Below are 24,613 nucleotides of genomic sequence, written 5' to 3' on the forward strand. Positions count from 1 at the left end.
CCACATGTATAGACCGGATGTATGGGGTTTTGTTGGTACGGCGGCACGTTCAAGGAGACGACCACAATGTTCTTTCTTCAGCAGTAATTGCTCTGTCGAATAAACATTTTTACAGCCCTTATATATATATATATATATATATATATATATATATATATATATATATATATATATATATATAAGGACTCTAAACATGTTTATTTGACACAGCGATCACTACTGCTGAAGACTCCAGGTGCGATCAACAAGCTCATTCCTTGCTGTAACGCATGGAAACACTGGAGTGGCGCACTGGAGCCAACATCGCGCGGGTCTCGACTTCTATTTTGTTTTTCTTCAAACTAGTGCAAGACCTCCTGCTATCCTGGAATAGTCACACATTTCTATTTAACTTTTCCTTTAGCACCGAGACCACCGCCTTTTCCGTGCTCTCTTTTTCATTTTTTTCTGTCTCTCTCGTTCAGTGCTTTCGCCACAGTTATCTCGCTCGACCGAACTCTAATGAAGAGGGCCGACCGGAAGCCGATCGCAGTTTCTCTTTTGTCGCCTTTCGGGGCAAGTCGGGGCAGAACCGCAATATCGACGACCCGAGCAGTAAGGTCGCGCTTGGCGCATTAGGGGCACCGCGCTGGAAAATTGGAGCCGCTGACGTGCAGTGCTTTTCAACGACCGCTGAAAGAAAGTCCCCTTGGCCAGCTTTACGGGACACGTTGCTAACATTGCACTTAAGGCAGAAGGTGGGCCCGTGCAAGTTGTCAAGAAAGAAAGTAGTATTTTTTTCCTGTCCTTCTTTTCCCAGTTTGTGCAGCGTAACGTCTGATCAAAGTTCGATTTCTTTTCGTTTTAATTTACTTCCTTCTGGCGTGATTCGTCGATAATAATACCGAGAAAACAATACGCTCGATGTTAAAAGGAACGCACGTGCATGCGAAACGCTTGATTTCAATATGTAAGGGGTTGTAATAGAGACAAGGCTAACAAGCTGATGAAGTCGTCGCTTGTTCTTGGCCCCACAAACCTTGGGTACCTCTGAGGTTTGCACGTGGTTATAAATACTGTCAATGGGGCATCACTGCGAGGTGAGATGAGACTGGGAGGACGGAATATAGGGCGATGTAGATTAAGAAAAAAAAATATTAATGGAAGGTTTTACTTGCAAAAGCTACCAAATGATTATGGCAAGGCGGAAGTCGAAAGCAGGGTGTCGGAACGAAGTGTTTTTCGTTCTGGTTATAGTTTCGCGTCACTCAACGAAAGTTCCGTTCAGGTTCTGCTCCAGAACGAAACGAGACACGATTCGTGACGGTTTATGACGGTTTTCGGTCGCACGCAGAAGTTTTCGACGCAGGGTAACGAGAAAAATATACTATTTATTTTTCTCAATGAGTGCATTAATTCTGAGATCATGTTCTGTGCCTTGAGTCAAGGCACTAAGCATCACCTCAGAAGCAGCACGTCGTCGAGCGTGCTCGCCGAAATGCGAGACTGCTGTATAGATGTAAGGAACGTAAGCGAACGCAAACGAAAGATAAAACTTCGGTAGCAAGGCGTTGTACCCGTAGAAAAAGAAACGATAAGCTCTTCAGCGCGCAATCCCTGGGCTTTGCTATTATGCCTACCTGCCAATGCATCGAGCGGCAGGCTTAGGTTAGTAGAGCGCTCGACCGGCTAGCGCTAGCACTATCGCTTCCTGAGGTACGCGCGAATGCGGAAAAATCGCACGTGAGAACCTTCATTCCTTCACGTTCCCGTTTTTGTTTTACAATATTGGCTCGGTCTATTACAGACATCTGAAGGTTTTCTTAAAAGGTTCGCGTTTTACGTTTTTGGTCATCGTTTCTTTTAGCTTTGAGTATGACCGACCCCGATGAGACGTGTTTTCGTCAAACTTTGAATTTGATTAAGCTTCGCCGGCTGTATGGCCAAACTGTTGTGACCGAAATTGGCCGCTACGTTTCCCTCACGTTGTCAACAAGGACTCCGTATTGGAGCCGAAACGTCGTTTTCTTTTCTTTTTATGTTTTTGCTCGGCGTCCGTTCTGCCTTTGATTATATACAAAGTGTTTCACGTAGCCTGTACCAAGGATTTTAACAACGGTGGTTAAGCGCAACTGAATGAAATCAACGACATATGATTTGTCGTCATGTGGTGCTCCTTAGGATACTTGTTATATTGCGCTTAATTATTTGATTAACTAAGATCAATTATACAAATATGTTCATATTCACCTTAGGACCGAGTGCGTTTCGTTACGTTATAGAGGGCATTCCAAAACGACCAATCCATATTTTTGTGGGAACGTACGTGCCGTGTAGTGATTTTTTTTCGGCGTTTAAAAAAGCCCGCGATATATGAGATAAAACCACGTGACTGCGCTCGTGCGCTAGTGTATTGCAGCGCTCCTCAACCGCGCTTCGTGCGAAAGAACCATGCGTGCGGACCGTGGCGAAGTGAGCGGCCGCGGCTCTAGGCATCGGCTTCACAGTGAGTCAGCATCTTTGGCTGTGGCACACGGAGAGGAAGTACCGTCGTCCCTCATACGCGATAGGCTCGACGAAAGGAACGACGAGGCACAATTACGCTCCATCGTCGTTCGGAACGTCTCAGAAGCAAAGGCAAGTCGCTTCGTGACGTGCAACCTTCCGCTTACGCTTAGACAGCGAGCGACCCATGCTTATAGTTGGTGATTTCAACCAGAAAGCCCACACTGACTCGACATCTCTAACCGAAGTGGAGCGAGAACTAGGATAGTGGACTTGGTCGCTCCCAAGAGGAGTGTCGCTACAAACACAGGAACGTGCATAGATTTCGTGTTCTACAACCAGGATACCGGTAAAGAGCTGCAGTACATCTCCTGCTGCTTTACAGAGCATAAGGTCATCATTATGTCTGTGAACGTCGAGAAGTCATCGCGGAACCCCAATGACGGTGTGTAATTAGAGGATATTACTACCAGACCTTTGACGCATAAACAGACATGAGGCACAACAACCATATGTGTCTTTATTTGTGTTCTGGTGGCAAGCAAACTGCACCTACACGTAGTGCATACGCTCGCTAGTGTCGTTGAGGAGCGCGATCTAAAAGACCACATGTGCAGTTCACACTGCGGTTCGTTGTCTTGCAAGCAGTCTAACCCCTCAGATCGTATAAGTTAATGCGTTACCTGGTGTGCTGCAAGCTTTCGCTTTCACGTGTTGCAGGAGTGTAACATACTGCCGGACTTTTTTATTTTACACACCGTGCGGATTAGTTTTTAAAGTCATAAAGACGTTTACAGCCAAAAGGACAAAGTGTAGGCCAATCCATGTGCTAACAACCATCATACCCATACTGGCTGAATCGCCCTGTTTGAAGCACTTGTAGGCACTAGCGCCACAGTTCCCTCTGGTAATAATTACTGTAAGAAATTCTATGCTTGAAACGATAAACTCGTAAGCTACTACCTTGCTGCACCATTCCCAGATGGCGTCACCATCTAAAAACGCGTTCGGCGTTAGAGGCCAGATATGTGCGAAAAAGTGCCTCGTACTCGGCAAGAAAGCTTCGCTTGAAGAAGCCATTCCTCGACCATGCTTGGATTGCGTGCACACATGACTCCGTTGTGGGTCACTGGATGGATAGCCCATCGGGCGGCTGCGCTGAGGCAACAGGGTTCGATACCAACCATCGGACCAACTTGCGTCACTGGGTATATGGCAATGTGTAGATACGTGGCCTTCTTCAACAAATCTCTTTCGTGCCGGCATGGGTCACTGTAGATGAGGGACTGGAGGGTGCCGCTGTTCGAAGAAGCTCTTTGACGCCGACTTGAATTACGGGGTACGTGCCACTCGGCCTAGGCTAATCCCCAATGAACTTCGTTGGTACCAACTTGGGTGACTGGCTGAATATTTGTCAGCAGGTGGGTGCCCCTCTTAATGAACGTCTTTGGTGCCAACTTGGGTAACTAGGAACTGCCACTAGGAACGTGCCGCTGTACAGTGACAGAAAAGGTCGGCTAAATTTCTCCGATGCTAAGCAGAATCTAACCTACGTCACAAGGGTTGTTCAAGGGCAGCAACACTAAGCTTTAGCAGGCTGCGCCACGACTGCACTGTGTATGTGCCGCTTTTCAATGAACGCCTTTCATGTCAATGCTTTAGCGAGCTGCGCCATGAATGCACTAGGTATGCACCACTCTTCGATTAACCTCTCGTGAACTTGGGTTGCTGAGTACATTCCACTGAATGCACGGCAAGCGATAGAACAGGTAACGGCGCGCCACTCTTCTCAAGTCGGAGGGAACTCGTGGACTTCTCCACAGCGCCACTGGATGGAACCACGTGCCAGAGAAGAAGCGCGAGCAAGGAGCCCGGCAGCCGCCTGATACCTTTTTCAGCGTTCACGCACACCAGCGCGCCATGCATTTCGGAGGCCAGGCACAAGCTTCGCGGCGGCGTCGATAGACGGCACCGAGTGTTCTTAGAGAAGCGCGATAGAGGAGTCCCGCTGCAGAACGCACCTCATACATAACTCGCTTCGACGGTGGCAACACGTTGTGTTTCTATAGTTATCCAACGTTAAACGCATTGGTAGAGTGTATAAGCGCGACTGAACGAGGACGTAGAAAGAAACAGATATACAGACACAGCGCTTCACTTTCAACTATAGATTTTATTGCGCGTGCGAAAATAAAATCTATAGTTGAAAGTGAAGCGCTGTGTCTGTGTATCTGTTTCTTTCTACGTCCTCGTTCAGTCGCGCTTATACACTCTACCGTGGATTCTAACCAACTAGCCCGCCAACGTGTTTTAACCAAGTTAAACGCATTGCCGTCGAGAGCCATCGTGAGATTAAGTTCCGCCAATTCACGTAAGTGTTCTTGCGTCGAATCGAGCAATTTCGTTCATGATATTTGTACCGAATGCAGGATGTACACTCTCTTGTCGCCTATTTAGGCGGAGCAGAAAATTACCTTAGTTTCGACTGCATTGTCCCTTACGTATTCGAATCAGAATATAGAAGTATCGGCATGCTTCAGTAGTTCAATGCCGCGAAGGGTGTGCCGACCAGTGGCCGCCGAGCCCCCTGTCATCCCTGCAAAAAAAAAAGAAGAACGCAATATATCGTTAATTTTCATTTCAATTTCATCACGCAAGCATGTGTATAGTCTCATTACACGCTCGGATTCGTGGCACGATTTTTATATTTCTCTTGTAAAAGCACATACACTTACATCAATCGGGACCCTATCTAGTGCTTGCTGCGCAACAACCGACCCTGTACTCGCCATAAGGCTCAACAGCAGTGGTAGGGCACTTTGATATATGATTGCATGCCCGGAAAAGAAGTCGCCGCGATGTCGTCGATTGTTCTTCCAAGTCCCGTTTTCGTTGCAACCGCAGAAAAAATTCAATGTGGGTGCCTACCAGTCACCAAGGGCAAACAGACGAAATTAGTTTTTTGCGTTTAGTCTGTAAGTGAAATGTCCTTTTCTCTTGTCAATAATGTTTTTTACTAGACTTTGTGGTAGAAACTCCTCTTCACTTGTGTCATGAGTTCATCAATGCCGTAAAGCGCTGCCCCATTTTTTGTTCGTGTTTTTATACCGTCTGCTACAAATTTCACTTGGTGCTTTATTTTGTGCTTTGAACCTGCCGGGGTGGTTCGGCGAGCTTGACGTTATGCTCCAGAGTACGAGATGCGCTATGCCCTTATGCCAGGCCACCTATATGACTAGGGGCCCAATTAAGAAAACTTGTATTCCTAAGTGATCCTTGCCTTGGCTGGCCGTCTTCACGTAATGATGTATCGAGGAAGAAAGTTCGCTAAAAGTTTGTGTTACGGGAATTCTAGTACGAGTGCTTTTTGGGAGTAGGAGCCCACATGAATGTGAAAACGAAGAATGCTAGTATAGCCCCTTTTGTAACGACGTAAACATTAGTGTATGCCACTAATGTTTGCCATTACTGTGCAGCGGTAACAAGGAATAGACCACGGATATTAAAGCCTGCCTGTTTGAGGTGGCTCAATTTCACTTCTGAGTGCAATGTATCATCATAGATGGACAATTTCTTAATAGCACTGCAATCCTTGACGGTATGTCCGACATCTCGTAGTCATTGGCGTAAGAGTATTCTTTCCTCTCTCACAATGCACACAGCTAATAAATAAGTTAAGCATGCGCTTTGAGATGGAGATTAAATCCCTTTTTCTTATATAAGACGTAGCATTACTCACTACGATATATATATATTTAATTACTCTGTAGTTAGGATGACTCATTATGAAAAGGCGCAGAGAGCCATTCTGCCACCTCTGACTTGCTTTCTACGGATTCTCCTGCACCTTGGCATAAACTTGTGCAGCTTTCACGCATTTAGCGATAGGTGAGCGTAATTCACGACTGAAATGGATAAGCCGACATTTCATTGTGCGCGAAAGAGCTGCAGTTTATCTTAACTTTGGTGTGTCTATCTGTCCTCGATAGGATGATCACGTGAAAAGAATAAGGAAAAGCTAGCCCCCGGTATAGGAATAGAACCCGGGCCTGCGCATGGTGAAATCCAGGAGCGCCACGCCGACAGTGGAAGAGGGAGCGCGGAATGCAAGCACGGTGGCGCGAAATAGCAACGCCACTGTCGTGCTATCACGATAAAGTTGCGCATGCGCAGCCTACGCCTGGAGGGTAAGATGGTCTTCAGACATGCGCAGTGCGTTTGGGCGCACAACAGACGACGCCAAATGGACGCGCCGTCCCGCGATGCTCGGTCGGCTGTAATGGAGGTTGAACGGAGTATGTGTGCTATGCTAATGAATCGGGGCTTTCTTAGACAATTTGACTTAGACGTCCGTTTTAGATGGGTTCTGGCAAACCTTTTTCATGCTGCTTTTCTCACAAGTCTATGCTCCAGCTCTTGAGGCCAAACCTCATGTTTTGGGGGAATAATATTGACAAAGAAACCACACTTAGGGGAAGCTGTCGACCATGCGTAGAGAAGAACGCTTGCGAGAGAGACAAGAACACCGGGAAGTTTGGGGTTTGCGTAGGCCAAGTTGTCTGCGTACGCTACTTAAACTCTCTGTAGCTGTAGACTCGCCTTGAAAATGCTTAGGGGTTGTCGTAAACAATATGGCTGCCGTAGGCCTATTGGAGCTTCGTAGGCCTAAAAATAAGTACAAACGAAAGCAATACGAAAATGACGATCACAGAGGAAAGAAAAAGCTGGGAAGAAGGCGCATATGACAATATTCATGCCTATTCACACACGCTCACGCACGCATGCACATCAACATACGCACGCATTATATATATATGTATAGAGAGAGAGAGAGAGATCAGAGGCGTAGCCGGGGGGTGGGGGGGGGGGGGGCTTATGGCACTTCACTCCCGACGTTTTTTCGTGCTGTCATGCAGCGCCGACCAAAAGAACCCCCGGCGCCGGAAATAATTCTGGATTTTGTCTAAAGTATCCTGTTCACGCTCGAAAAGACATTTCAGCGCGAACATTGCGACATCGAACTGAATTTCGCGGCAAAGCCAATGCACCGGCAGTCACATATCGTAACGCGAGGAGCCCCATTCGAGCACGAAGTTTCAAGGGAGTTTTGATGGCGAGCGGGCTCGTCGCTTCATCTCGCGGAGGCCGCGGAATCTACGGTGCGCACGGATTTCAATTCCTAAACTTTATGGATATAAAGTTCTCACAAACTTTTGACGCGAAAAGTGCGTTGACATTTGCAAAGTCATGCTTTAGATTTTCAATTCCGGAACCTTGTGGGTTTAATGTTGTTATAAACATTTGACCCCGAAGGTGTATTGACCTCTCTAAAGTCGTACATCGGACCATACAACGAGACGAGCTAAATCAACACACTATCAGACAAAGTGACAAAGCACGCAGCGAGGTCCAATGAGACGAAGCGTTGTGGCTGTTCATTTGTGCCATCATGTCACAGAAAAGAATATCAACATTCTTTTTTACCTGCGCCAAAGCATCCATGTCAAGACACTAAAGCCAGCAAAGGTAACTACGTTCTTATTTATTTTTCTACTTTGGCTTTTATTCGCGAGGATGCATTGAGTTTCTTCAATTTCCTTGTTCTCGCTACCCGCGGGCTGCTAGAACCAGCCAGAGCGCATGCGTTTTTCTCGTGTTACGCCGACCACCACGCGGCGCACTTCAGTGAGCGTTCGTTTTTGTCTGGCCGAGTGGATTTTTGCGTGGCAGAGTTTTGCACTCCTTCTGGCTAGCAGACGAGTAAGAGAAACAATGGTCGGCGATTGTGGCTCAGTCTTGCGTGCGCGAAGGAGAAAAGCGGGGAGGAAGCGCGCCGCCTTATGCTGCGCGCAAAACATCGGGGGGAATGGAGGTAGGGGGTGGGGGGGCCTTAGGATTCTGTAATCCGTGACTCTGTGATTGCCCAACATATTTATTTGCCTTGTTTAACGCATTATATACAGTGAGTTTTTATTAGAATCATAGATGAATTGGAGACTTATACGTATATTTAAAAATCTTGTTGCGAGGTTTTGTGTATACGTGCTGTGAACTTTGTTTCCAGTGACACTTTTTTGCCCCAAGCTGTAACTTCTCATTTGTATATTCCATTGCATCTTCGCACTTCTAAAGTACGAGGGCGATTCAAATGAAAGTGAGCCAACCCACCCCGTGCAATTATGGTTCGGTCCATTATCTGCGAGGCATGCGCGTAGTACACATGCATCTCTCATTTAGAGAAGTGACACGCAGGTGTGAAGACAAATGTCCTTTAATGCTCTCATACACTAGATTTAACATGGTGGAGTGACATAATGGACGCTGCAAAAGTTTAACAGCGTGGTGTCGTTAGGTTTTTGACAGCTGAAGGTGTTTCGCCCAAAAAAATTAGTCGCCCTGTCACCGCCCTGTACGTTGAAGACTGCATTTCATTGGCCACTGCGAAGCACTGGAGGAAACGGTTCAAAGAAGGGCGTGACAGTTGCAATGACTATCCAAGACCGAGTCAAAGTAACCATTCAATCCCCCCCAGCGCAATTGCAAATGTTGATGAGTTGATTAGACAAGAACGGAAGTTAAGCATCGATGAACTGGCGGAGCGTGGGAACTTCAGTCACGGCTCGGTTCACATCATAGTCCATGAACATCATGGTTATCGGCTCTTGTGTGCGCAATGGATGCCAAAGATTTTGAATCACCGCCAGAAGATGGAGAGGTTCGGCGCTGCCTTGACTCATATGATCCGGTGTCACAATGAGGGCGACGACTTTTCGTTGGCAATTGTCACCGGGGACGAAGCATGGCGCCACTGTGGCGCGGCCGTGAACGAACCCGGGACTTCCTGCCGAGCAGCGCAACGCCATGGCCACTGAGAGGGTGGGTGTCAAAAATTAAAAAGAACGGGTCAGCCAAGAGTTGACACTTGACGTACGTGATGGTTCGAATTATTCGATTAACAAATGGGGATTATATCTCTCTGTTCTATCTCTTTCTCGTGTTCATTATTCACTCAATTCGTATCATAATAGTTTTTTTTTCATGTCAAGCGCAATTACACCGAAATTCTCTTGTTTATCGTCGGCACTTCGTTGAACATTTATTTTTTTCTGCGTTTTACACTCTGGAATAGGCGCTTCATCTCGGTTTTCTCGTTGCTCTTTCACTCTACCGCGAGGCATAGGGCGTATTAGTTCCGAGTGTTCATAACACAACCCAAGGCTCCGACGGCTCTCCGTTCTCCCTGCATTTCCGACCCATCTCTCCTCCGCCTCGAAATCGGACACTTTGCACTTCGTACTTAACTGTCGCAGTGAAGCATGCGACAGTTAAGTACGACGGCATTTTGCGGCTGCACAGCAGTGGCTAACGCAGGCATCGAGACGCCTCCCCCTTTACGGCTAATCATACTTCTTTGTTACATACTTAGTTGATGACAATCGCTACGTGTGGCATATATGACAGGGGTAATTGGATATCGCAGGAAGAGGCCTTCGTCCTGCAGTGGACATAAATAGGCTGCTGCTGCTGCTGGTGCTGCTGCTGCTGCTGATGATGATGATGATAGCTCACCGAGGCACTCCGCCTGTCAGCTCTCGCCCGCTGTGGAGGTGCATCTAAATCATCACGTTTTCTCGCGATTTCCGCTAAATATATAACAAAGAATTTCTAGCATATAGAAAGACCATGCCATTCATTTGGGAAATTCGATTATCCTAGCTACCTTCGAATTTCTTTTTCTTTTTTCTTGAATCATCGGTTACAAAACAAAAGACACCCGCCGTGGTTGCTCAGTGGCTATGGTGTTAGGCTGCTGAGCACGAGGTCGCGGGATCGAATCCCGGCCACGGCGGCCGCATTTCGATGGGGGCGAAATGCGAAAACACCCGTGTACTCAGATTTAGGTGCACGTTAAAGAACCCCAGGTGGTCCAAATTTCCGGAGTCCTCCACTACGGCGTGCCTCATAATCAGAAAGTGGTTTTGGCACGTAAAACCCCACAATTTAATTTTTTTTTACAAAATAAAATAAAATTTAGACGCTCCGAACAACTTTTTTTCTTTAACAAGGACCAAAAAACCTTCATGGCTTAAATTATGTCTTGTAGGGGCTCCTTTTAAAACTAGTGCAATCTTCAGCCGGGTATCATGTTTGATTCCCTCCGGTTGGCTCCGTGCATTCTCGGAAGCTTTTGGAGGTTTCGATAGCCCTGAATGCACGTGCGCAGGTCTCTTAAGGCCTAGAATGAACCATAAACAGCTGGCGCTGTAAAAAGAAAATATGATCAGGCTATACAAAGCAGTAAGCATATTTAGTTTTAGCTTCCACGAGAATATACAGTAAATGTAATTATGGCGCGTCAGTGTACTACGGCGGGGAGAGGCGGTGATATCGCGGCCTCGTCTAGCAGAGCTCTAGAACTGTTATCTCTAAGAAAAGAAAAGCTTGTAAAGAAGTCCGTACAAAATGTAGCATATTTATAATTATTCTGACTGCACCGCCTCAATTCAACATTCAAGTTAAGTTTCGCCGGAGTACATTCACAACTTCTTGCTGATGATGTCCTTCGAAGCTGTGTACGTAGGCGAGGTGACCAAGCCCACTCCCTCTCGACGACAGACAGCTGTGCATTAGACGCAGCATACACTCTCAGTAGGGGCGCCTTCCTCGCGGTCGAAATAGTATATGCGGGAGCATATTGAACTTCCGGAATCTTGATAAGCGCGCTATAGTCTGTTTGTGAACTTCGTACCCCGTTAGTTACCGAAACGCTACCCCACGTGCTTCAATATGGAAAAGTTCACTCATTTACAACACTCCACAGCGACGTAACGTGCCTTTCATTCGTACGAGTTAGCGAGTCTCTGCGAGTGCCGAAGTGCATAACTAACTACGCTAACAGGCGGGTCTGTACTTTGTTAGGCTAGAAACATGCTAGGTGGCGCACGATTGATTGAAACATCGAGGAAGTATTCAGTTCCCCATCCGCGAGACATTCAATGTCGCGCTGAATCAGGCGTCGCTTCGAGGAGGGAGGCACACGTCGAGGGCAGTGCGAATGGAAGCGCGGCAGAGTATCGTTCGGTTCGCGGCCGCTCTGCGTTTTCCGTCCCACTTTGCTAATTGCGTCGGGACGTCGAGCAAACAAGGCCACCTACGCTCTACGTTTCTTGCTTTATTTTTAGCTGCGGAACGGATGTCCGCGCGCGGATTGGCGCTTGGACAAACAGAGCCTTTGCCGACACGGAAAGTGCGAGTCAGCAAACAGAAACCTCACCTGGAAAGCGCGCGTGAGGGCTCTCGGGGAGCAGAAGAAAAAAAAATGGAAAGACAACTTTTACATGCCTTGCTCTTTTCCTTTTCTATTCTTCTTTTTGTTTTGTTTTTGGGGAATGTGCGTATTCCGAAGAGTTAACTGCGCTTTCCGTGCATAATTATACGACGGACTAACTTGACATTTATGTCAATAAAGAAGGCATGAATTGAAATTATGATAAACACGACGTTGTCTCAGGTCTTAAGTAAGTTCGCGTCGAAACTTCTTTCGACAGCGCTCCTGAGGAATGACACCTCAGGGCACACGTGTGCGAACTCTCTCGCCTAATCGGCGTAAGGTCTACAGTTTCATCCTTCGCTAGTTAACTCTATGCGTTCGTCACATCGAGTGCGAGCGGTGTGGTCTTCATATTGTGGTTATCTAAAGCACAAGTTAATATTCTTTCAAGATCAAAATATCAATATATATATTGAACAGCCGTTATATATTGGTGAATAAGGACCTTGCGGCCGTATTTACAAATGAAATCTTAGCGATAGGACTGTTTAAAGGAAGATGCATGATGTTGGAGGTATTATAAAAAGCGGCCGTCAAATGACGGACAATGGCGAGATGGCTCAAATCAAAAGAGGCCCATTTCTCTGCAAGAGAACGATGGTGCCATTTGTCACTGGGCGGAATGTTTCACCATAGTTTGCCGCAACGGTCCCAGATGGCGCCAATGCTTTGTTGCAGTGACATCGCGAGCTGTCTGTGTATGGTCATGTGCTAGGCCTTCGTCCGTCGATGCAGAGAACCAATCTAAGAAGACCATCGACATAACGCCGGAACTTTGCTGCTAAGATAAAGTGTAGCCCATGTCTATGTGCATCACCATGCACTTCACGTGAACGGGCAAACAGGTTAGAAGCGACTACACGTTCGGCCTGTAGTGGACAGGCCTAGGAAGGGCAGATGTCGCCATGTCGGGCGATGACGTCATTTCCGTTGCATCCGCGCAACGAAAGTCAGTTGAAGACCTCGACAAAAAATTGCTGCTGTGGTATTAAGCGTCGCATTTGCCGAAAAATCCCGAATGTGAAATCATCACCCTTTAAGAAATCGAGCCTGTTTTCAGCGACTTTCCGTGCTCTTCCTCCACCATCCACAGAGGCTAATCTCAAGTAGCTGGCCATCGCAAAAATAACAACAGGGTCCACAGTTATGACAGTATGCTTCAAAAGAGAATACCCAACTTTCCAGCCTTTTACAAATGTTGCTACTATTCTCGGACCTACTGCTGCGAATCCAGAGTATCTACACTTTCTTTCCTTTCCTCAGATTTTACGGAATATTTAGACGATGCTTCTTTGTCTACCGTCATTGTCTCGCCAAGTAAATAGAGCAGACATTGGCGCAATTGTATCATATAGTAAGCTGTGCCGATCCCTGTGAGCATAATCAAAGTTGATTACTTGCTTGGTCGATCCTAACACCAGTGCGTCATATGTGCCCTCGCAAAGGTTTTTAATGAGGCTTGTAACGCGAGTCAGTTCCCAGGGCCGTACTGATAATACTGGAAATTATGTCGCATTGCTGTCGCTTACGTGGACCTATAGCTTCTGCGGCTCCTTTTGTCGTCAAGTAAGCGTAGCGGAGGGTCTCTCACAGAGCAACGGCGCTGGTAAACAATTGCATAAGTTGGAAATAAAATAGAATTGCACGCAGCATCTGCGATTGTATTTCTAGACGTAGTACGGCTTCATCCGTACTACGTGGACGACTTTAGCACGGGGACGGCGTCGGTTCGAGCCAGAATCAGAGGTTTGAGGCACCACCTCGTAGTTCACATCACTGAGGCGGCGTACAACTTCGTAGGGGCCGAAGTAGCGGCGCAACAATTTCTCTGAGAGCCCGCGGTGTCGGATAGGTGTCCACACCCACACGCGGTCGCCTGGTAAGTACTGGACATTCCGTCGGGTCCGGTTGTAACGGTAGGCGTCGGTGTTCTGCTGGGTGCGGATGCGATTCCGAGCAAGCTGGCGAGCTTCCTCGGCTTTCTCGACGAAATCTTCAGTGTTGTCATTCCTTGTGGTTCCGTGGTCTACCGGGAGCATGGCGTCTAAGGGGGTTGTAACGCGACGTCCGTAAACAAGCTCGAATGGTGTAAACTCGGTGGTCTCCTGCACAGCGGTATTGTAAGCAAACGTGACGTATGGTAAAATTTCATCCCATGTTTTGTGTTCCACATCAATGTACATGGAGAGCATGTCGGCTAATGTTCTGTTTAGGCGCTCTGTTAAGCCGTTAGTTTGGGGATGATAGGCTGTGGTCTTTCGGTGGTCGGTGTGCGTCAGTGTGACGACTTGTAATAACTCCGCTGTAAACGCCGCACCGCGGTCAGTAATGAGTACAGCGGGTGCACCGTGGCGAAGCACGATGTTGTGGACGAAGAAGCTGGCGACTTCAGCAGCAGTTCCCCGCGGCACAGCTTTCGTCTCCGCATATCGAGTTAAATAGTCAGTTGCCACAATTATCCACTTATTTTGCAAGGAGGACGTGTAGAACGGCCCGAGAAGGTCCATTCCCACTTGCTGGAACGGCGCCGGAGGCGGATCCAAAGGCTGAAGGAGGCCGGCAGGCTTGACGGGTGGAACTTTACGCCTCTGACAGTCACGGCACGTTCGCACATAGCGTTGAACCGACGAAAATAGGTGTGGCCAATAGTATTTTGGCCGTATGCGCGCTAATGTCCTCGCGAAGCCTAAGTGGCGGGCACAGGGATCGTCGTGACACGCCTGTAAAACTTTCTCGCGCAGTGCCGCCGGAACGACGAGAAGGAACGTTTCCTGGCTGTTCTCGAAATTTTTCTTGTACAGGACATCGTTTCGCAGGCAGTACGACGTCAATCCTCGTGAAAGTGGGCGTGGGACAACAACGTCAGCTCCCTCGAGATATCGGATGACTGGAAGCAGCTCAGAGTCTGCACGTTGATAGTCAGCCATGCGCACCACGTCGACGACACCAAGAAACGGCAAATCTAGCTCCAAGTCGGAGGATGTCAAAGGAATAGGAGAACGTGACAAGCAGTCAGCGTCGCTATGCTTATGGCCGGATCTGTAGACAACAGTTATGTCGTATTCCTGGAGGCGGAGGCTCCAACGAGCGAGGCGACCTGACGGGTCTCGTAGATTGGCAAGCCAGCAGAGCGAGTGGTGATCACTGATCGCTCGAAATGGCCGGCCGTATAAGTAGGGTCGGAACTTGCTGATGGCCCACACGACTGCTAAGCATTCTTTTTCGGTCGTTGAATAATTAGCATCTGCTTTTGTCAGACTACGACTGGCATACGCAATTACACGTTCTGCGCCATCTTGCCATTGAACCAGAATGGCCCCGAGTCCTACGTTGCTGGCGTCGGTGTGTATTTCAGTTGCCGCGGTGTCATCAAAATGCGCCAGCACTGGAGCGGATTGAAGGCGTTAACGCAATTCGGTGAAGGCCTGCTCTTGTTCTTTCGTCCACGCAAAGGGCACATCTTGTCGCGTCAGTCTCGTGAGCGGTTCAGCAATCCTTGAGAAGCCTTCAACGAAACAACGGTAGTAAGCGCAGAGGCCCAGGAACCGCTGAACAGACTTTTTGTCTTTAGGAGGAGGAAACTCGGCAACGGCAGCGAGTTTTTCTGGGTCTGGTCGTACTCCTTGGGAGCTGACCACGTGGCCTAGAAACTTGAGTTCCTGGAAGCCAAAGTAACATATTTCAGGCTTGATGGTGAGGTTGGCCTTGCGTATTGCGGTAAGAACACTTTGTAGCCGGGTGAGATGTTCATCGAACGTGCTGGAAAACACAACAACGTCGTCTAGGTACACTAGACACGTCTGCCACTTTAGTCCAACGAGTACAGTGTCCATCATTCGTTGGAACGTAGCAGGAGCGGAACAGAGACCGAAAGGCAGCACTTTAAATTCGTACAGCCCATCGGGAGTCACGAAGGCGGTTTTTTCACGGTCACGCTCGTCCACTTCGATTTGCCAGTAGCCTGACTTTAGGTCTAACGAAGTAAAGAACTGAGCATGACGCAGACGGTCCAAAGCGTTATCGATCCGTGGCAGGGGATAAACGTCGCGTTTGGTGACTCGGTTAAGCCGTCTGTAGTCAACGCAGAAGCGGAGTGTGTTGTCTTTCTTTTTTACTAGTACGACAGGCGATGCCCACGGACTTGTCGACGGCTGGATGACGTCATCCTTTAGCATTTCTTGAACTTGACGCTTAACCGCCTCTCGCTCCATTGGTGACACGCGATACGGATGCTGACGAACAGGCCGCGCCGACTCCTCTGTAACTATCCGGTGTTGCGTAACGGAAGTGCGCTGGACTTTGGATTCCGTGGAAAGACAGCCGGAGAATTCTGTCAGTAGGCCCAGCAGCTGATCCTTCTAGACATCTGCTAAGTCAGCATTAATGTGGACGCGGGTATTCAGGCTGGCGTGAGTTGTTGCGTCCGGTGAAGTCACTTGTAACGTGCCGATATCGGAGAAGTCAGCAATTTCGTTCAGGAATGCCACAGCTGTACCTTGAGGGACGTGCTGATACTCATGGCTGAAGTTTGTCAACAAAACTTGCGAGCACTTATGCTGTATTCGAACAAGGCCCCGGGCGATGCAGATGTGTTTTTCAAGCAGCAGCGGGATATTTGCCTCGGCAATACCCTCATAGCCGTCGGATGCGTCGCAGGTGACGAGGGTCAATACGCTGCTCCTTGGCGGCACCGTGATGTTCTCGTCAACAATCCTCAAGGCGTTGACATACGTGTCGTCAGTGCTGCTCCCTGCTAAGGCCTGCGCCGTCGAAAACGTTACCCGCGACTTTTGTAAGTTGATCACAGCTCCATTAGCCTGCAGAAAGTCCATTCCCAGAATTAGGTCCCTCGAGCAGCTTGGGAGGATAACAAAATCTGCGAGGTACGTAAACCCACGAATGCTCACTCGCGCTGTGCATCTCCCTACCGGGGTTAGCAGATGGCCTCCTGCAGTTCGAATCTGCGACCCTGTCCACTCGGTAGAAACTTTCTTCAGCTTGCAGGCAAGGTCCATGCTCATAACTGAGGTGTCCGCTCCAGTGTCGATTAACGCCGTTATTTCTTCGTCGTCTATGGTGACGGGAATGTTCGACGTTACTACCTCTCGTAAGGTGTTCGACTCCGTCTGTACGTCTGCGTCGTTCTGTTTTCGTCGTTGTCGTCGTAGTGGAGGATATTGCGTACGGTCGTCGTCAGCGGCCTCACCTCCGGAGGTCGCTGAACTCAGTTTTCCCGACCCGCCGGGCTAGGCGAGCGGCGTCTCAGAGCGCCGCGAGTAAAAGCTTGGCTTGGTGATGGTGACCTGTAACGAGCAGGAGACGACGAACGGGGCTCCGGCCATCGCTGATCATCATTGCGACGATTTGTGACGAAACTCTCTATTTCCGGCGGCCGCTCACCAGGTCGTGGACGAGGTGCATTCGGCGAGAATCCACGAAGCCCCAGATGACGATAAGGACACATTCTGTAGATGTGCCCGGCTTCGCCACAATGAAAACAAAGGGGTTTGTAGTCTGTGGTGTGCCAGACATCGCTCTTCCTAGTCCTTGCTTCGGCGATGTGCGGTGGGCTGCGAGGCGGCCTGAAGCTTACGTCCATTTGTTGAGTGGGGTGTACCATGCTGCACGCACTTGAGGGTGGCGGACGGCGTACTGCTTCAGCGTAACTCATTTCGGCGTGCGGTACCTGCTGTGGTGCCTCGTACTGTCCAGGAACATGGACGGCCTGTCGGACCTCGGCGCGCACCATTTCCGCAATGGAAAGTTGTCCCACATGGGCAGTGGTCGTCTGCATCTTCTGCAGTTCCTCCTTGACGACAGCCCTGATGAGTTCTCGCAAGGCGCCAACGTCGTTACCGAGGGTAACGGCAGAGAGCTCCCTTGAAATCACGGCGTTGCGGTTGTTTTGCCTGGCCCGCTGTTGAAGGGCCTTTTCCATAGTACTGGCTTCGTCATGGAACTCTGCAAGTGTCGTCGGCGGATTTCGAATTAGGCCAGCAAAGATTTCCTCTTTGACGCCGCGCATGAGATGGCGCACCTTCTTTGTTTCAGTCATCAAAGGGTCCGCACGTCTGAAAAGCCGATTCATGTCTTCTACGTACGCAGTCACTCGCTCATTCGGGCCTTGAATTCTTGCCTCCAACGCTAACTCCGCTCTCTCCTTCCTGTCCGCCCTGGCGAAGGCATTGAGGAACTGCCTACGAAATTCTTCCCATGACGTCAGTGTCGCCTCGTGGTTCTCAAACCATGTTTTCGCGGAATCTTCAAGAGCGAAGTACACGTAACGTAGCTTACGCTCGTGGTTCCAGTCGTTGAGGTTGGCAACCCGGTCAAAATGGTCAAGCCAGTCATCGGCGTCCTCTGAAGCACTTCCGTGGAACAGATTCGGCGTCCGGATGTGATTGACGACAACGTGCGATGCTGCAGGAGTGGCAGGAGGTGGTTGGGTCGTCATTCTAGTTCGTTCAGGTAGCAGACCGTGCTGTGGCTGGAGTCCCTGGAGGCGTCGGCTGGCACGTACGTGCACAGGGGTAAGCTCGGTTGAACTACTCGCCGGGCTTAGGTCTGGGGTATGCTCCGGAGATCTTAACATCGACCGTACCCAGCACGTCCACCAGAAATGTCACCCAGCTATGACAACTAAAACAGTTTAGCACCGACAGATTGAGAAAAAACGTCTGCCTTTAGCGATGGCTGGTCCTCGGAGAGCACGCGCGCAACCACGAACTTCGTCGTTCTCGCCTTAAGGGTCCCGTGTCAACACGTGCAAACATATTTCGCGTCAATATTGTTACCTGTCTTAATTAAGCAATATTTGTCGCGTCCCCAACCCCTGTGCATTGCGCATTTAGACTCTTAAAGGGGACCGAAACCAGTTTTTTATCGAAGTCGAGAAATTCATTTGAAGTTAAAATAGACTGTTACAGAAATCCTATGCCGCGAAAGGTGCGTCAATGCGTTCGGCGGAAGGGGAGTTATTGGCACTCAAAATTCGCTTAAAATCCCCTTCGCACTGCTCCCGCTCCTGCTTCAATGCCTTGCACGGCGAACGCTACGACGGAGCGGCGCGTGCCCACAATGCACTCCGTTTACTGAACGACACCGTTGCGCGCAGTTCAAAATTTGATTTCGGATGTTCGCGCAGAGGCCCACCATTTCCGACTTCGGCACCTACGACGCGCCAAATGCGGTTCTTCTCAGTGGTCCGCAGTGCGATAAGCAAGCGGAATCGTCGCGGCACTCAGCGGTGACCGCCGTATCTACGCTACGTAGCAGACCGCAGCTATACATGCAAGTGCAGTGCGTAAGCGCGGCATTTGCTTTGTGCACGACGGGGCTTGAGTTCGCGCTCGCACACACGTATTCCCGTCTGCCAATGCTACGCGGTGCGGACAGGCTTTGTCCTGCACTAGCTTGACCCACGCATTGTGGCCACATCCAATTGGGGGCATCTTGAACCGCTGTCAATAGCTCCATTCTAACTGATGTCTGTCAAGGCGTCTAGCCAGGAGCGCGCCGAGGAGTGCGTGGGAGGTGACCTTAACTTTCACATGGTTCGAGCCCAGTTCAGTGTACAAAACTAAATGAAATTATCGAGGCCCGACGGCTACGACACTGATAAGCAGTGTGGCAAGTTCCGTTCCTACGCGGGTGGGCGCGGCCGAGCATTAACAGCCGACATTCGGCCATAGTACGTCAGTCGTACTTCCGGAAGTATACACGTAATTCCTACCGAGATTCGAAACGCAGAGTTTGGCTTACTACAACCTGTTCATCAAACGGCGTCAATAGAGAGATAATTTAATTGAAAGAAGGCAGAGAGGTCGGCCTGAGCTAAGGCGCTCTAGCCTGCTACCGGCGTCAATAAATATGCACACTGACACTGGGAATAAACGCACCGATTCAAACACCCTCCTTGATTGACACCACCTATCGCCCAATAGCAGCCGCGCATGGGAATGTCCTATATTACGAAATAAGGTAGCCAGGAAGGGGTGAGGCTCTTGTTGAAAAGAGAGCGTTTGAGAAAACGGTGACTTCGCGCTCCGTTTGGGAGCTCCGCTTGCGAGCGTCGCGCGCCGCACGCGACTGCAAAAACTTTGTTCACAGCAGCGTATGTTGTCCGCGGACTTCGTTCTTTCACCAAGCTCGAAGGGTGGTTCGAGACAGCTTTAAGAAGTCAGTGTCCTCTAGGACGTCTCAAAATATTAAAAAAAAATTATATTGTGGCAAAGCCGTAGTTTCCTACAGATGTTTCACATTCAACCATTATGTCCTCGTGATTCCAGAAACCGTCGCAACGAGCTCCAAGAACCGTTTGGGGATTCCAGGTGTAACCAGGTGAAAGTAGCTAAACATTGTAATTTTTGGTTATATTGTGGACCAGGTGGATATAGCCGCACTGTTTCAAAACAGCCAGCAATAACTTCGGCGATTACACACTACATACAAAAAAGAAAGAAAAAAAAACTTAGAGGTATTCGCTCGAACTGGTGGGTGGCGTTTTATCCGGGATGGCCCCAAGCAAGGTGGCCTTCGTTGGACACAGTGGAGGTGTGTGCAGCACAAGCGTTCGTTCTCTCTTCCCTCTGCCTAGACTAAGAAAAAAAAAAGAAAGAAAAAGCGCACCTCCAGGCGTCGCAGCTGTATGGCACGTTGAAAGGAGGTACGGAAGTCGCTTATGCCGGAAAGCACTATCTGCTCTCACGGTCGCTCTGCGAAAAACCAACGCACCTTGCTCTAGTCACGCCGGAGAGACGAGAGAATCGTTAATGATTCGCCCGAGTGGTCCATATTTGATGTGCACTGGCTTACGCGAGCGGGTAATCGTCGGGCCGAGCAGCTCCCGAGGCGCGTTCGGCTTACGTCGCCAATGACAAACACGAATGGCGTGTCCGAATGGCGTTTCCGACACTTCCGGAACGCGTTCGCTCGACGGTCTGCTCAAAGCAGAAGGCTTGTGCAAAAGGGGGCCTCCACGATGCGGCTCTGCATATTTGATTGCGGATCAAGCAATGCCATAGTGACGGCATTCGTTTACCTTTGATTCATGCTTTTGTACACACGAGGACCTTTGGATTCCGTGTTTCTTATAACAGAGCCCTCAAGGGGACTTTGGAAACATCACTGAAAGAAAAAAAAATTATGTGGCGTTGCTCTGACATCTTAGACTGCTCATTGATAAGTGCCCGCGAAAATAAATATTCATGGGTCTTCGGGGCTAACATTCGCGAAAAAAAAAAGGTTCGCGGTTTCCAAGAGTGCTCATTATTGGCAAATCTCTTTTTGACGAAACATTTTAAAGCAGATATTCGCTATAACATCATATGCCCTTAAAACCGCACTTCTCACCATCTCTTAAAACGTTCCACACAACAAAAATTATTATTGATAATAAATATAATAAAATATTATAAATATATTCCCAGAAAGTTCAGGCAAGTTATATCGCCAGATACCTCTGTCCGCAATGTTGTGCTACATGACGATAATGAAAGCCCTTTGTCTGACGCTGATTGTACAGCAGCGTTTAACAACTTTTTCACATCTCTTTTTACACAGGAAGACTGTTCCATTGTTCCCATAGTCCCTGACTTTGAATATACTTTTTATGGAACCAATAGAAATTACTGCAGATGACATTTTGCCTTTAATAAGTAATCTCAAATTATCCACATCTTCCGGTATTAATAATATTAACTCAAAAATAATAAAAAATACCGCTAATATAAACTACCCTTGGACTGGAAAATCGCTAAGGTTATCCTTGTATTCAAGGGGGACAACAAGTACTCTTCATGAAATTACCGTCCCATCTCCTTAACATGCATCGGCTGTAAACTACTGGTACGTATCCTAGGATCCCGTATCTACCGCCTTGCACATAGCAGACGCACGAGATCTTGGGCTCGTGGAGCCATGAGCCCAAGATATTCTCCTCTGTGAAAGGTCTGTCGTCTAAGTGCTCCAAAGCTGTACGAAGGGCACTCCTCTCGTCTTCGTATGTAGGGCTGGTGCGTTTCTTGAAATGCTTGCATGACCGCCCGCGACTGACGTAGTGGTGCGCGCTTGTGTGCGTAGCAGGGGAGAATGTGACCTTCTTTCTTCCTTCTCCTCTTTCAATCCCCTTTTCCGCTTCCCCGGTGCAGGGTAGCCTTCCGGGCTCAGCCTGATTAACCTCCCTACCTTTCCGTTATGACTTATCTCTCTCTCTCTCTCTCTCTCTCGCTCATATCTACCGCCATTTAGAATCAAACGACTTCTTTTATTTTAGCCAGTATGGATTCAGAAAGGGCTTACCTTGTGACACTTAGTTGCTATAATTCACAATAGAATTACACTCCAGCATGAATAACAAACAGCAAACTGGCTTTCTGTTCTTCGATTTTTCGAAAGCATTTGATCATGTCGCTTATTTTCGCCTCATCTACAAATTATCCGCACTCCGACTGGATTCATTAAATTTATCTTGGCTCCGAAACTTTCTGTCGTTGCGACAACAGCTCATTGTCGCCAATAAACAGTCATGGTTTCCTTCTGACGTTATTTCTGGTGTACCGCTGGGCGGTGTTCTTGGTGATCTTCTTTTCTTAATTTTCATCAATGACCTTCCACAACGCATATCATCGCAGATAAGGCTTTTTGCAGGCGATTGCATTCTATACCATACGATAACAACATCCGATGACAATTTATAATTACATAATGACCTTCATATCGTCAGTCTCTGGTTCAGTACATGGCAGATGACCCTAAACTCAGTCAAAAGTGAAGTTATGTCCTTCTGGCGAAAACATTTGAACTATCGCTTTTATTACATCATAAATACCACCATTGCCCCTCTGACATCATCCTATAAATACCGTGGCGTCGAACTAGAACAAATCTTTCCTGGAGCACACACATAAGAGCTACCTGCGCAAAAGCCTCAAAAACGCTGGGTTATCTCCGACGGAATTTGGGTAAATGCCCTGCTGCAGTTCGTAAACTGGCATACCAAACTTTTGTTCGCCCGCAATTAGAATTTGCTTCATCAGTATGGTCTCCACCTCAAAGTTTCTAAGCTAGAATCAATTCAAAATGGAGCAGCGCGCTTCATCCCAAGTAACTACGACAGAACTTGCAGCGTAACGAAGATTAAACCAGATATTTCACTCCAGCCTCTGGAAACTCGTCGAGCGATAAGTGTTGTTTGCCTTTTCCATATATACGTCCATGTTAATCGATCGCATGTGTTGCCTCTTGAAGCACCAGTGCACATGTCACGTCGCCTTAACAATAGCCACAGTTTCACGAGCATCTTTGGCAATAGACTGTAATTTAACGCATCAGCACTGCCACGTGTCATAACAGTATGAAACAGCCTTCCTGATAACATTGAATGCTTAACACATCGTGACGCCTTTCGTGAAAAATTGCAAAGCTTGTCTTCTCTATTCTTTCTGTCTACACCCTTTCCCCTTCCCCCAACGCCGGGTAACAGGTCAGAACATTGATTCAGGCTCATCTCTCAGATTTTATATCATAATAAATATATATATATATATATATATATCTTGTAGTAACATCGTATAAGGATACTTGTTGACCTGCTCTCCATCCCTGTTATTTGTAGTTGTATTATTTTAATTTTATTTTGTATGAGTGTATTATTATGATTACGCTGCCTCAAGCTAACCTTGGACCAACATACTTGAACTTTGTTTTTCCTATCCTGTGACTGCCTGTATTAATATTTATACTCGTTACTCCTGCAGAAACACTTACTTTGTATCCCCCTTAACTCAATGCCCTTAAGCGGGCCTGTAAGGTATGTTAAATAAATAAATAAATAAATAAATAAATAAATAAATAAATAAATAGAGCATTAGAGAAAATAAATTAGTTGAGCTACTCATCCTGCACTGAGCTAATTTACTGCGTCAGCAGCAGCTCCTCAAGACAGACATTACCATGTTGTCAGTAAAAAAACTTCTTCGCAATTCACGTAAGGTGACCACCATGCGCTACAGTTTTGTTGACTGCACGCACCAACTCTTGTGGCCTGCGTGGCACACCACACGCCGCCCAAAAAACACAACGCGAACGTTGCCCTGTGACCGGGAGGGTCTGTCTGTGTGGCTTCCAACTCCTATTGGCCGCAGGGGCAGGAGTTCGGGGCTCCGTGGAGGCGGTAGCGGTGATCGGCGTTTTATCTTCTTTCGTCATATCACGTGGTAACTATGAAGGTGTGGATTATCTCTGACGACAATGACGACGCTATGGAAAAGTTGTGCTGGTACTGCAAACCCAGTTTCACGCTTGTAACTATATATGTATACTGTCGAGCCAGAACATTTTTTTTTCAGGTAAAAGATGAGCTGATATAATGCTCATTTACGCTCGTAGTTTACGGTTCGTAGGGTAAACGAAAGTGTGCTTTCTTTCTGTTCGTGGTTAAGAGGCAGCATAGTTGGAGGCGAGAGTGTCGAAACTGTCTCTTGAAACAAGAAATGGATTTCAGGCATCCGTCGTTCTATATCACGCTGAACGCTGTTTGACAATCTTTGGACGCATAATTCCTTCTTACACAAAAAAGCCAAAAGAAAGCGGCCCTCTCTATTTATTACTGCAGAAACCAAGAGTCAGCGAACCTTTCCTCTAAAGAAACGCATTTTTGCACATCCCCCGCGTTCTGCAGATGGCTAAATTAAATTACATTCCAGGGTTTTACCTACCGAAATCACGATTTGATTATGAGGCACGCCGTAGTGAGGGACTCCGGATTAATTTTCGTCACCTGTGGTTCATTGACGTGCT

This window comes from Dermacentor andersoni, chromosome 2, assembly GCF_023375885.2.
Source record: "Dermacentor andersoni chromosome 2, qqDerAnde1_hic_scaffold, whole genome shotgun sequence".
NCBI classification, from domain to species: Eukaryota; Metazoa; Arthropoda; class Arachnida; order Ixodida; family Ixodidae; genus Dermacentor; species Dermacentor andersoni.